The following is a 15,230-nucleotide window of genomic DNA, read 5'->3' as shown; positions in this document are numbered from 1 at the left end:
TTCATACAGGCAATTTAAGGAAAAAATAATAAAACATCATAATAGAAGAGCCTAACTCCCCCTGAAATTAAATAATAACTTCAAAAAGTGGCTGTCAGCGACCTAAGGTCACGCAGTGAGTTTGCAGCTGGGAACCACGGGTTCCTCAGAGCTGGTGTACAAAGAAGCAGGCCTGGACCTGACTTCTGCATCTCCCACACAGTGGATGTCAGTTGATAAATCTGTGCCGAGTTTAATTGTTGAAAATATCACCTCAACCTGACCACTGCGTAACCCAATCAATCTGCTGAGCCTTCACATTTTTTTACCCACAAAACATCTTTGCTTTGGTAATTATCAATCACCCCTATGCAGAAAGGTTCCTCCAATTTTTTAAACTGCTCAATCCTTTGAGAGACAGATGAATTTTAATGATTTAGATTATTAACCTAAAGGTTGATCCAGACTGGGAGGAACAGAATAATTTGTTTAATCATTATTATTATTTATAATTATTTAACATAGGGGAGAAAAATATCACCTTAAATGTCATCATGATGCTTTTTAATTGCCTCAGATGAAATTCAGAATAATCATTGCTCTGCAAATGTATACAGATCTAATTTTAAATACCCTAAGATGCTGGATATTTATCTGAAAAACGCAAAGAACATATATTCATTACTGTATAGGCAGTTACAAAGACGGAAAAAATTGATCAACCATGTATTGAAAATGAATTATTTTCCCAATTCACAACTGGGCTGTAATTTGACTTGAGGCAGGAAAACAAGCTGAGCCAGGTATTTTTGCTTATTCCTTCATTCCAGGACTTTAGTACCTATCCTCTACCAAAAGGTACGTTTTATGGACGCTTAAGAACATAACTATTTGTGACCATAATTTGTAATGGATGTGTTGTGGAGAAGTGTAGTTAACGGTCACAAGGAGGGATGCCCAGCATATGGGGAATTTCAGTAGCCGAGGAATATTGGTACACAGGCGCATATGGGGAGTATGAGTACACAGGAAATACGGGAGACTTGTCAGTTCCAAGGGGAATTTTTGTTTGGAACCTGAGGGAGACGTGCACGCATGCAGACTGGTTCTTGAGATGAAGGACATCTCGATGTAGGGCCAGCATCTCAAGGGAATAAGAAGCATAAAAATGGGATATGGGAAAGGCAGGATGGGATTCCCTGGGGAGGTTCCACACCCGTGCTTGTATGCACACACCACAACTTAGTGGTGATGCACCCAGTGTGATTTACTATCAAATTCAAGCAAAATGGATCCCGTTTATTTCCACATGGGAAAGACATTGTCGTTTAAAAAAAAAAAAAAAAAGCCTTAGAAAATAAACACAAAGAATTAAGCAATCATCTTTTCATGTTTTCAGATAATAGCAAGCTTAGAGCATAAAGACTGTCATGCCAGTTACGCTGAGCTGATGCTCTGGGAGAGAACACAGTTTACTTTGCACCAGGACACGGGACCGTGAAACTGAACTAATTCAGAAATGCTTGGAGCAGCTGAGACAGAAACAAATAACAGTTTGTGTGGAGTTAGAGAAGAACAGCCATCATTAAGTGGGGACGATCCTGAAGTTTCAATGCTAAGGAGCATAAGGCTATGCCAGACAGACAGGGAGATCTTTTGGTTGAAACAATGCTGTACCCTCACCAAACTCTCAGTTCGAGACAAACTCCAGCACCTCAGCAGACGCCATCAGTGTCTGATCCACCAGCCCCGATGCCATCCCTTTGAGTTACCCAGAAAATCTGGTCCATGAGGCCAAACAGCCCTCGAGATCACAGGTCCCCAGGCTATCGTAGCACAGAGGAGGAAGAGCTCCAGACCTGGAGGTCCATCACTAACCGCACCAGCAACAGCCCAAAAGACAGCCCCCAGGGACACGCGGTGGCACCCAGCACCCCTGGAGGCACTGACTACATGGACATGCTTGGCCACAGCATCTCAGCACTGAAGGAATATCCTTCTTTCTGATGGAAAACCTCCAGTAAACAGCAGTTAAAAAACTATGGAAGGAAAGAGCCGTCAGGCTGCCCTGAAAGCTAGCAGAGGATCCAGCAGCCCAGCGCAAGGTGAGAGGGTGCTGGGCCTCACTGCAGATGAGCTCCTGGTTTCGCAGGAGCTCCAGTAGCACCCTACGTTTTGCTCTACCTTATTCGTGCTTCATTTTCCAAAGCCCTTTGTTTTCTAAGCCGAGGCAGATCAAGGCCTCCCCGTTTCCCATCCCATCCATGTCTCCATGCCCCTGCTGCTGCTATCAGAGCTGGGGCACAGGCACTCCAAGTGCCTCGTCTCGGGGAAACATTTGCATTTTCATTGGCACAGGTACAGCATTCAGAATTCTTTCAGGCCAGGCCAATTAAAACAAGCTGAAAACTGCTGAGTGAAGCAGTTTCAGCGAGGATCTGCTTACATTCCCCCTCTGAAAAAAGCAGGGGGCCCACTCTCTGTAACTCTCTCCCTCTCTGCACAGTGTGGGTTTTGCTTTTTTTTTTTTTTTTTTTTTCCTTTTCTTTTTAAGGTGGAATAACTTGTGCCCTTTTACAGAGAGGCTCTAAGAGATGGGTGGCAGGACTTGGGAACGCGGCTTCATTTTAAAAGCGGAGCCCAGTGTCTAATACCAAACTGAAGCATGGGAAAAAAAAAAAAACACCACCACCACCAACAAAACTGGTAACTCTGCACACATTAACACACTTTACCTCCCTCACAAACCTTGCCTGGCATTTTCTTAAAAAGGAAAAGAGCTACATAATTAGCAATCAGTTTAAGCCTAAGGCTTTTCTGCCACCACAGAGACTATTCAGTGCTTACTAGCTCTACTAACACACTCCTATTACCCTAGGTTTCTTTTTGGACAGCCTCTTTCAAACCTCAGCTGCACTGTAAATGCACCCTGACAGGTTAAAAGACACCGTTTTTACTCCCCTGAGGAAAAAAAAAATATCCCATCCTATTAGTGCTGCTTTATTTTAAATGGATAATCCTCAAGCACTGGAAGGCACAAGGTTTTAGGAGCAATGAGCTGCCTCCAGGAGTCCCACAGAAGGAAGGACGTGCTGTGGAGAGCCAGGTTTCTGCACACACACCCTTAGCCCAGGAGCCTGGCAAAAAAACAGCCAAGGGCCTTACCGTAGGCAGCTGTGCTAGTCACGGTGGCCACTCTTCCACACCCCTGCATGCCAGGACCCGTTTTCAGAGTCGGCTGTCCTGGAGAAAACACCTGCAGACGCCCTTGTATCCATCTGGGAAAAAGCAGGCTAAGCCAGCAGAGCAAACCCCAGCACATGGCTTTGCATTTGTTTTCATCTCCCAGAATGAGGCCATGCCAGTCGCAGACGCTGGCTGAATTCATTTGAAACATGTAAGCCAAGCTCGGAGCTGATCTGGGTTTCAAACAACCACGGGATCCGTAGGAATCCAAATAAGTATTTCTTTCTGCTCAGTTTCACTTGAAATGATCTCACCTTGATAAATAAGCAGTGGGTTTATGCAGCAACCTACACGATACCGTTCACACCACTGTCAGTGCACCCAGGAGCTGCTAGGGTTTAGCTGGAAACCAAATCATAATGCAACGCTGACACATAATCTGCTCACCTCATCATCACAGCATTACTAACATGTTAATAAGAGAGGATAAGAGAGACAAAGCAGGTGACAGCTGGAGTAAACAGTGAAAGATCTGAGACAACAGAAATGCCGAATTTCTTCGATCATTCCTGAGAGAGACAATTCTCTTCAGTTCCTCTCTATTTGCTTTCCGAGCCCTGCTCTAGGAACGAGCTGGCCCAAGGGACTCGGAAACTAGGACACTGTGACTATTCTGGATCAAAATCCTTTTCTTTTTCAAAGGCTGCCAGGATGCCCTCTTCAGTGACCTCCAGCAGCAGAACTTGTCACCTGCTACACAGGTGACTAGAGAGGCCATTTATTGATTTAATTAGGGCAGACAAAGGAAAGGCCTAATCAGTCCTTGAACACATGGATCATACAACGAGCGCCCTGTGATCCCAGCTCGGCCCGTTTAGAGAATGTGGGATTATCAATCTTTAAAAGTGCAAGCAGGTCCCCAACTTTAATAACAACAGATAACAGCATCTGACATTCACGTGGCAACTTTTATGCTGAGGTGTCCCAAAGTACTTTACAGCTCCACCTGTACAAGGGCACCTCTTCTCAGATATCCTACAGGCCCGAAACAATCCCCATCCCTCTTATCCAAAACCAGCAACACTTTTTATCTTTCAGAAATCCTTCCTGTTTTCTTTCCCTCACCAGTCAACCTCATTTAGTCTCCATCTTAATCCAGAAAATAATAAAAATAAAACAATAACAAGCAAATATATTCCAATATCCTCCACACAGAGAACTCTTCCAGAGTTCTGCATAAACACAGACTGGGTTGGATGGGTGATCTTTGAGGGAAATCCAGGTACCACAGAGAGCAATGTAAAGAAAATCACCGTGGCCAAGCTGTTTTGGTGGGTCAGGACTGCCACCCACCTGGGACACTTGGCTTTCTAGTGACATTTGCTAAGGGTATCGCCCTTGTTGGGATTCTCCCAGCTGTGTCCTACCAGGCATCCTTTCCTCCTGGCCCACAGGGGAAACAGAAAGAAAAAAAAAAAAAAAAAGAGAGGGGATCAGGAAACACTCACTTGGTTACGTCCTGAGCAATTCCCAAGATGCGAATGAGCCTAGACTTCCTGCTGTCCCCTCAAATATGTTATTTTCCACTCCCACCTTTTTTCCTCCTACTTATCTCCCTCCCCCCTTGCCTTCAGAGGCTGACTGAGTCAACTAGTGCAGATTAGATGCCAAGCAATGCAGTCTCTGTACAAAGATTCAACTCCCACAGACAGGCTGGAGAGATAAAAGCAGTCTAGTCAAACACTGTCCAGAGACAGCACGGGGAGAGCTGGGCTTCCAGGGACTCTCACTGGGTGATGGCTTGAACTGGTGACAGTCCAGCAACTGAACTGCGAGTGCTAGAGGCACACGCGCTTCGTTCCAGTGCCTGTGTTCAAATACAAACAAAATGGGTCACATTTTCCAAAATGACCACTCTTTGGAGATAAGCTCAACTGATGGAAACCCTGATTCACGCTTCAAAGACCTGCTGCTCAGAGGTACAATGAGACAGCTCTCCTCCTCCCAACACTGCTTACTGGGACCTAATGCTCCCAGTTGGGCGATGACAAACACCAGGTACAAGAGCAGCAGGAACACTCGTGTTCCCTCCCTATGGATATGGTAATGTACACACACCTTTAGCCAGTGGCAGCTCCACAAAGCCATTTCCCATGCCACAGAAATGTAAGTAATTTTACAACACAAAATGAAGGCCATTTAACACCACACAGAACTGCTCAGGGTTAATGTTGTTGTAGTTCTTTGAATCCACAAGGAAGTTCGGAAGGTAACGTTCCACGGGGAATGGGAACAGAGCCTACCTCTGCAAAACCTGCCCCAACAGGTAGGCAGTTTGCCCAACTGCAGTTGTGCCACTCAGCCTACCCTTGTAACGCTCTCCTGCCATTTGGAGCATCATTATTTTCCCCTTGAATGATACGCAGAACATCATGGCATTCGGCGAGGTAAACGCTTCAGTGGCAAAGTGCCTGTCCCATCTGCGGGCCTCCAAATGACCCTGAAAGCTTTCCACGTTCATTTGGCCCCTCTCTGCTTACGCGGTAAGAAAGGAAGTTGATGCAGCAATGCAAACATTATTACTGACAGGTAACAGAGGGTGGGCGCAGGTCAGGCCGTAGCATCCAGGGATAGTCACTAACAGTAGCTGTCATATTTATCGCTGGCTTCTTTGGAGCCAGCGTTAGTAGTTGGAGACAGAGCACACAAAAGGACTATTCAGTGCAATCCATGCTCTGAAATAAAACAGATGCGCTGTGGAAGTTTGCAAACTCCCCAGCACAGAAGGTTGGCAGAGCTCCGCTCCGTAACTAGGGCCCATCTCCTTGGCAGCATCGGGAGCCCTTCCACAGCCCTGGTGCCAGGGCTACTGCTCATGCTGCTTAGATGAAGGGCAGTCTAGAGGACAAAGCACTTAGCCTGGCAGTTAAAGGGATGGAGATCAAAACCAAGACTCAGAGCCCACCCGAGCATTTAAACCCTTCCACCTATTTTGGATGGCAAGGTAAGGTTTTCCTTTACTTTTTCCTCATTTCTGGCAAATTACTGAGCAGAATGGGAAAGCACATTGCAGTAAAACCTGGCATCTGTCTTGCTGCTTGCTTTAGTCCATGTAAAAAGAAAACAAGGTCAAGGTGCAAAGAATGTATTTAGAGGTCAGATTTCAGAGACCAGCATGGCATGAAGCTATTTTGATGATCTAGTAAGAGAGAATACAGTAAAGCAGGTATAAGATCAAAGACTGAGTTGAAAAAGGTCAGTTTTCTGTCTGGAAAGCGCAAGAGAAGATTCAAGTGCTCTAAATAGCAGGGGGGAAAGCATTCCAGATTGAAAATAATTTTATACCCATTCTAAGACCAATCCAAAATGCTTCTGTTCGTAGCTGGTATTTCAGGAATGAGTACAACCAAAGGCACCTGGTCTGGTTTTACGGACTGGAACACTTTTGGAAAGCAATCAGATACGATTTGGACAAAAACAATGGAGGCCCAGACACAGAGGCTGCCCTGGGAGAGTATACCAGCTGTCTGCTCAGTTTCAAACCTCTAATCATGTTCTTGGAGAGAAAGCAAGGGGACCTGTTAGGGGCTGCTGAGCTCTGTGCTCGGGGCCAGGTCCAGACGGTGGAGCCAGCGAGCACGAGTCCTGCAGTGCAGAGGCAGCTCCATCGCCTCGGACGTACATTTCTGGCACCAGGACAGCAGCAAACAAGGCCGAGACTCTGAACAGACACTGAGGACTGGGAGAGAGGCAGAGGGATGAAAAACGGTGGCGAGAGCAAAGATGAAATGCTGGAAGTCGGCAGGACAGCGGGAGGAAGCGTGGCACCTGCTGGCACCGGGCAGAGAGCTGCAGGTTGCAGGCTGTAGGGCCCGCCGTCAGCCAGCATAAAGCAGCCCCACTTCTCGCTGACAGCCTGTGCCAAGGCACAACAGCTTCAAGGCCATGCTCCAGCACTGATGGTTTGATCCCCTGTGTGCTGCCTGCATGTCTGTGATGTGCTGGATGGATAGCCAGGGAACCCAGACCAGTGGTACTGCCACAATGCAAAGCAAGCCCTTGGAAATAAATGTGTAAAACTACCACCATGCCCTCCTTCTACTCTTTAGATCCTCTCCCCCACTTGTAAACTACCTGGCAGTGTTTGACGGCTGGCAGGCTGCAAAGCTTCTCCTTCACAACCCATCAAGAGAAGCTGGGATTCTCCCTGCTGATTTACCTGGGCCTTGTCTCGCTGCGAGCTGTGACACGTGTCACACGACGACACCACACCACGGCTCACATCCATCCCAACAAGATGCAGGCAATTACTTGAGGCCCCTTGTTAAGAGTCTGATCATCTTGGGCTTGGCAGAAGATCAGCAGTGCCTCCAAAGCTGATTCTGCCCACCTCATTGACACTAAGGAGAACTTTGTGTGAATAACTTTGGTGCTAAACACCAAAAATTAGGTGGGGTGAGGTAATCCAGGCTAGCGCATCTGTGGTTCCCTACATAGGGCCTTTTGTTGCTGCCACTAAGGAGTAAAATGCCAAACACGGCTCATACCAATTCCACCTCTCTGTAATGTTTTGTCAGCTCACCGTACCCTTACAGAAACCCTCAGGTGCTGGCAGGCACCCTGCTTTCCAGTGAGGCCCAGTCAGACGTTGCAGCCTCACGAGCCTATTCAGTCAAGTTAACGTGCCTCACGCTGTTGCTAGCTTTAAACACACGCACTTGAGATCAGTTTTTCCATTCAGAAGATAACCTCTACAGTTCCCTCCCCTTCTGATAAGCTTCAGAAGAAGAGAAAATGAAGTCATGTCCTCACCACCCCGTATACATGTGGCTTGCATACCAGCTCCACAAGAGCTCCCGCACCAGGACACCCATGCGGAGATCTGGTGGCTTGCTCTGCAGCGTGTTCAAAAGCCTGCAGGGATGCCCCAAATCTGTCCCCTTTCTGCTGTGCCCTGGGCTGTGATCAGCAGGAGAAACGGGCACTTGGAGAGCAATATTCAATCTGCCTAAGGTCTGAGTTGCCTTCTGTGCCACCTTATATCTCTCCAATGACCCAAAGGTTTGCTGGGTGGCTGTGATCCAGGTCACCCAGACACACGCTTAGTGTTAGGACAAATTTACAACCAACAGTTTGCACCTACAGTTTGAGACAATAAAAACTGCATCTGGAGCATCCACACTACGAAATGCTATGCACCTGAAAGGTTTTTGGACTCCAAGTAAGCCACAAACATGAAGTGTGAATGGTTTACGCTGGCACTTGGTCTTCTCAGCAGCTGAAGATGCATAAACCATGTTAAAGTTAACTAAACGAAGCTGTCATAAAACTGAGTCCTGGTTATGGGAACTGTAAGGAACTTAAACTTTGAGCTGGAGTGAGTCAAATCTAGACTGCCAGATTAGGGCGTAACTTCTCCTGAAGCCACCCAAGACACAGGTTGGCACCAACTGGGTATCTGGCCCTATCTGGAACTATTTCAAAGAAAGCAAATTGCATTCAATTTCTTAGGAACTGCACATTACCAGCATCCACAGACAGAAATCAAAGCACAGCATACTTCATGGAGTGAATCAGAGAGCAAAAGAATTCCTGGATTTCTAAGACACCAGGAAAGGTTTTGATAGGCTGCAGTTCATTACCACTATTATAATTATTTATATTTTTCAGAGATCTCACAGTATTCTCAGCACTTGGTCCATCCGAAGTCAAAGTTCACAGCTTTTTCCAAACAAAGTACCCATTAGGGTTAATGCACAAACCTAAAGGCCATCCAAAAGAAAAGCAGAAAATCCAAAGATGGCTCAGTTTGCCTCATTACAGAGCACTTCCTGAGGCAATCCTTTTCACCAACCGTTTCCTTACTAGAAAACGTTTGACCTAAAACAATTTTAAAACTTTTTAAGTCTTACAACAGTGTAAATCCTTTCTGAACCAAGTGATTTTCAATTGTGGGATTTTTTTTATCACTTTTAAAACTGTACGCAGGCCCAGATTTAGTTATCATGGATGCTACTCACAGAGGTCTGAGATTCCCTCCAGGGGAGAAGTTGACTGATAACAATGGTGATATGTGCGAAGCACAGCACTGCTGCTGCCTTTGAGTACGACTTCAACCTCGCCTCGACGATCCCTCCTTTGCGGTGGCATTCCCTTCTTATCCAGCTGCCAAAAGGAGATCTGAAATGAACATAATAAACATTCATCAGCTATGGCTTTTTTTTTCCCCTGCTAAGCATCCAAAAACATATCCGAGATAAACAAACAAAGCAAAACACTTGGCCTGAACCAAATCCTGGCTCCAAACAAATCTGGATAAGAAATTTGTGGTTGAGATCTGTCATATTAAACCCAGCGAAGTAAATCTACTTCAGATGTGTCCATTGCTGTGATATCTGGACCCTGGACTCTTTAGTGTGTTGGTTAACGTCTTTTGGCATCCTTCTGGATGTGGCCCAAGGGTAGGTCTGTGCTGTGGGGTCAGGGACATCCCAGTTGTGTCTGAGGATGGTATTCCAGTCCCAGAAACACTGAGCAGCACAAAGGAAGACATGCTCATGTTGGTTTTACATGAGCAGCCTAGTTTCTGGGTTCAGAGCATCTCTGTGACCTCATGCCATGACTAACTAAAGTCAGGACTAGCTTAGGGAACTATTTCTCCCCATGGACACGTCCTTAAGCCTGGACACATCTGACTTACCTTTAGCAACCTGCCTGAGGTACCTGAGGGAGAGAGACATCCCCGAGGCACTCACACAATCATCAGCAATGGCAGTGCCTTTGGAGATGCCAACCTCTCACCACCAGCCACAAAGCTTTAGGGTAATCCAAGCTGATGGTCTGAGCCAGCTGGTGCCTCAGGTCCAGCTTTCCTTTGTGCTGCCTTATCCTGGCAGCTGTTTGGCTCCTACCCAAATACACAGCACCTTGGGGATCCCGCATCACAACCCAGGCTTTCCAAGCAGCATTATCTACTAAGCCATAAGGACATGTGCATGCTTTCAGTTCTCATGCAGAGCATCTTTCCTTCCCAATGATTTTTCATCTAACTTCCAGAAAACACACGGGATTTGCTGTGACATGTGGGACTCGAGGGCAAGACATCACTAAAATCAAAGAGGGTGAGAGGCTGCAGAGCTCCAAAGGGTCTGCCTTGGCTTTGTAGTTTCCACCGAGTTCAAATTTTGCCTAAAAGGAATTAATTAACATTGGGCAACCCCACGGCGATTCCTCATCTGCTCTGGAGCAGAAGAGCCCATCACTATGGTGATACGACATTAAAGGACTGGGTCCAAAATGTGATTCTGGCAGGAGGACACACGTACCAGGCCAGAATCCAAGCTCCTGGGCGAGCTGGTTGGAACCCTGGTGGAGGTGCTCCAGGCTTACCCTGGGGTCACTGAGACCAGCCCTGGCCTGCAGCCTTTGAGGAGAGCTCCGTCCTGTCGTGCAGATGGCTCGCCTTCTAATTTGGAGGGGCTGAATGACTTTTCAAAACCTTTGATTCCTCGCTGATGTATTCACTTCAGGAGACACAAAAGTACAAAATCTCAGCATGGAGTGACTCCCATGCTTTCTTTTTCCTTCCTTCCCACCCCTGCCCCCCCAACGCTTTGTCTTTTCTTTTCTTCTTTCCCTGGACAGTTTTATAATTTTGGCATGCCGCCAGAACGTCTGTCCTTGTTAGCTTGTGCTGGCTGTGAAACACCTGCAGCCCATTAAAGCAGGGGGATGAAAAAAAAAATATTAAAAAGTCAACTGTCATAGGTAAAGTAATGGCCACTTATTTCTTTGTTTTAGCACGCTAAAAGGACAGTCGAGAGGGGAAAGAAAAATTGACATAGCTTTACCATCACACCTGCCATTGACTGGCCTCAACTGGAGACACCGGGTCATATTTTTATCTGATGAGTGCCTCCAATAAATAAATATTGGAGGCACTCACCTCCATACCACTGAGGATTCCAGTTTATTCAATATGACAAGCACTTGCTGCATTTGAATAGTGCCTTGTGCACCTTTTTTAATTTATATCTTTATTATGAACTAAATAGGCATTAGGAAGAAAATTCCCTCTAGGCAGGTTATAACTAGGCTGCCTACTGCCATATCCCTCTCACACCCCCACTGGTGCTGGCTGCAAACCCCTACAGATCCAGCAGAGCCTCCTTAATGGCAGAGCAAAAGGGGTGCAGGATGGGACAGATGTTTCCCAGCAGCAGAGGAGAGGGCAGCAGGGCGAGGGAGGTGATTGTCCCCCTCTGCTCTGCCCTTGTGAGGCTCCACTTGGAGTCCTGCATCCAGGTCTGGGGCCCCCAGCACCAGAAGGATGTGGGGCTGTCAGAGTGGTCCAGAGGAGGGCCATGAAGCTGATCAGAAGAAGAGGAGGCTCTGGGGACACCTCATTGCAGCAGGGGAGTTCTCCCAGTCCACAGCACTCCATCTGACCCCAAAGACCCACTAGTTCTGCAGGACTACCCATCCACAGAAGAAACGAGCCCAACGCAGGATTACAAAATCCTACCTCAAAAGATGTATTGGTACACAGGGATGGCTGGTACTTTGTAAAGGTACCTGGTGCCTGATGAGATGTCGACAGTAAAGAGATCAAGATATCCTTCAGATCCCCCACTGTGTACAAGTGCCACAAATAAATATATAAATATACCTGGATTGAAGGAAAGGGCACAAGCAGACCTCCTGGCATAGACGCCTAACTAAAGGTGCACACATCCTAGCAGGGGATACGAGAGAGATGGGGTTTGGTAGGACAGCCAGAGGTCTAAATAATTTATCATGCTCTTGAACTTTGACAACAAAGTAGTCTAAATGCAGCTCCAAGAGTTTTGCTACTGACAGCAGGCTCACTCTCTACAGACTAAATGGTATTTCAATCCCAACAGCCCATCCAGTGAAAATGCCACAGCCGTGATGTCAAGAGACCCAGGGTTCCTTCCAAAACTTTGCTGTGTTTTAATCAAACTTCCTTGTCTAGCTGCAAGGCAGTTGAGACATTTACTCCAGCAGCTGATGTTTTCAGTTCCGCATCAAGCGGAGTGCAGCCATTTAAAAAGGAGAAGAAAAATTTGTCACCACATGGGATTCTGTCAAATATTCCCACTGCTGTCCTGGAGCATGGAAACACAATTCTGCTGTTGCACACAGGTCTGACTATTTGCATTTTTAATAATTCAAGAGTTTAATTAGTATCATGGCCTTAATCAGAGGCTGAAAATACAGCTGAAGTCATCAGAGCTTAATTAGTTTGAAAAAAAAAAAAAAATCTGCAGTCTGAAAATGTCTCTACTACCACAAAGGTCTCTCCTTAGCTTGATGATTTAGGGTTCAGATGAGCAGAACTTGTTGATTCTGGTTCCCTGTGTCAGTACACCTCACAGTAAGTCAGAATCCCCAGACAATACAAAGTCAATGCAGGGGTCTTCTCCTGTTATTTTCCCTACAAATTGTTCTACAGCTTTCTTCAAACAGACTTAAAAAACCTGAGCAGATTGAGGAGAACCTCAAACTAACCTGGGTTCATTCCCCAAGCTGCACAGGAATTTCCCCTCCATGGGAAGTGCACCAATCTTAGCAAGAACATCAACAAGTATCACTGGACCTTCTGTCAAGTCAGCAGGAGCACAGTCCTGAGAGCAGTATCTTTGTACGGCCAGAAAATTCACTGGTTAGCGGTGGGACCACAGAAGCTGCCCTACGTGGCAGCTAGCACAGCCCCATTGCAGCTCCAGATGGGTGGTGAAGCACAGGAGGTGTGGTGCTGCTTCCCTGCTTGAGTTCAAGGAATGGATGAGGTCTCGAGAGGAATTATCATTGATTTGGGCCAAGGGAATCTGAAGCCTTGGCAGCAGCCATCCATTTACTCACCGGACAGATTGATAGCATTGTACAGGACATCCTGGATGAACTTTTTCAAACAATATGTGATTTAATGGTGGGATTCATCACCACCCAATGCTGTGGAGGCCAAATATATAAACAGGTTCAAAAATGGATTAGCAAAATTCATGGAGGATAGGTCAATCATAGACAATTAAATATGGTAGTCCGGATGCAACTTCCAGTTCAGGAAGTTAGTCAGTCTCATGCCCTTCCACCTCTGATTTACTTGTAAAAAGGAAGTCAGAAAAATTCTCCCAATGCCAAAACTGTCCCTTGGCTCTGTGCATTAACTCGAATCACAATACATTCTCTTTTTTTGGCAGGGGGAGGGGGTTACATTTTCGTTCAGTAATGATATTACAGCATGCTATTTATCTCCCTCTGCAGCTCCCGAACCTCGGTGTAACCTCCCATCTCCCTGTCCCCCTAGGAATATCACCAATAAATTAGTGAAACCTACTGGAAGGTGATAGCAATCACAGATACTGCTGAATTCCATTTAGCGAGGAATAAGGAAGGCAATCACTTATGTACATAGGAAAGGTCTGATAGCCTCATACTGTAAAAACATTCTGTCCTTGGGAGTACTGGACCAGAGGAAGGTGCTGGAAACTCAAGATGGAAAAATATGAGCTGGTTTGTCCACAAGGAAAGTTCTTAGTAACCCCAGGACAGTTAGCGTTTGATTTATTCCCTGACACATGCATGTACAGGGGCTAATTTTATAGATATAAAATGCACACAGGGTACATTGCATTCTGTGCTGTTTTGTGTCCCCATCCCCTTTGAATCCTGCTCAACTCCTGCAAACTGTTGACCCAAAGAGCAGCCCATGGCACAGGTTATCTGCTCTCTGCCTTCCTACCTGCTTCATTTTTATCCATTGTCTGGTTTTGAGGGTCTTTAGGGGAGTTGCTGAAGAGCAAAGGACAAGATGACAAATGAGCTAACACACAGCAATGGAATGTAAGTGAGTCTCAGCTATTTTTAATTAAGAAGCGATGACAGCTGACTAAATTCCCTGACACTGCAGTTAAAGGCTCCCTGACCCAGACATTATTGGGCACACTCCTAAGACCAATATATATTGGTCCCGACGGTGCTTCTATTATTGTTCCCGCCGTCTCGACAGATGCAGGACTAACAAAATCTATGTCTATTATCAGCATGCAAATAGCGAGATAAACGTGTGAATGCTTATGAGCCAGAGGAGGCAGCAGGTGAGGGGAGGACAACGAAGGTCATTTTCGAGGGAGTGCTGAAAGTGCCGGTGCTTGGCTTCCAATAAACGTTCAAAAGGTTTCGACAAATTTAACTGCCATTTTCATTTTTGGTTGGTTAAACCAATGACAGATTGACCAGGAGAGAGGCAGAGAGACAGAGAGAACAGTTTCTGCTGTAAAGCAGATAAAAGATAAGAGGCAAAGCAGTGTGATCTGTGGACTGAATTCTCTCAGCCCACAGATCACAGGGAGGGCTCCACTGAATTCTTTTCTTCTAATTCCCAGACCAGAGAGCCTGGCAACCTGGGAGGGGAATCAGGATTTTGAAGGCTAGGAATTCACCTGACTTCATATAAGGACAGAGCTGAGAATAGAGTCAAGGTGACCAGCTCCCACTACCACAACACGCTGCCTGCCCTGGAGTGCAACAAAGTGCCACAAAGCTTGCATTAGGCAAAAGGCATTGGCTTTGCCTTGCTTTACCTGTCTTGGAAAGATGTGAGGCAGAAGATACCGATCACAAAAAGGCTATATAAAACTCACTTTCTTCCTCAGGGCTTGCACAAGCAATGAATCCAGCAACAGATCACTTTGCCTTGAGCTCACTCAATCCTTTTAATAGGACAGGCAAAGAAAAGATGCCCTCCTACCCTTCCCTTTCCAACGGATTGTGGAGAGGAGCGGTAAGCTGGCACACGCGGCAAAGTCAAACACATCACGTCCAAACTTGGCGTGAGCGAGACAAATACGTTAAGGAGCATCATCAGGAACTTTCCACGATGGTTGCGTGGAGGGAGGGGGGCCAGTGGCTTTCTGCTGTTGCTAAGACAATTCCCCCACCCTTGCTCTCTCCCAACCCAATCCACGGGCATACTGCTCCCATTGGCTCGCCGGCTGCATCGAATGATCATGACAGGTTTTCCTCCTCCTCGCCCCATTGGC

General features: G+C 46.4%; 1 long non-coding RNA gene across 1 annotated transcript; it reads left to right on the top strand.

Moving 5' to 3' along the window:
- Window positions 1-5,728: 5,728 nt before the first annotated feature.
- Window positions 5,729-10,904, top strand: LOC118177922. The gene is made up of 2 exons (XR_004755972.1): window positions 5,729-6,169; window positions 6,548-10,904. It is a non-coding gene; the product is annotated as an uncharacterized LOC118177922 (long non-coding RNA).
- The last annotated feature ends 4,326 nt before the right edge of the window (window positions 10,905-15,230 follow it).

Source organism: Oxyura jamaicensis, chromosome 24 (assembly GCF_011077185.1).
Source record: "Oxyura jamaicensis isolate SHBP4307 breed ruddy duck chromosome 24, BPBGC_Ojam_1.0, whole genome shotgun sequence".
In the NCBI taxonomy this organism is placed as follows: Eukaryota; Metazoa; Chordata; class Aves; order Anseriformes; family Anatidae; genus Oxyura; species Oxyura jamaicensis.
The sequence above is the reverse complement of the archived record's forward strand: the minus strand, read 5'-3'. Positions and strand labels throughout refer to the sequence as shown.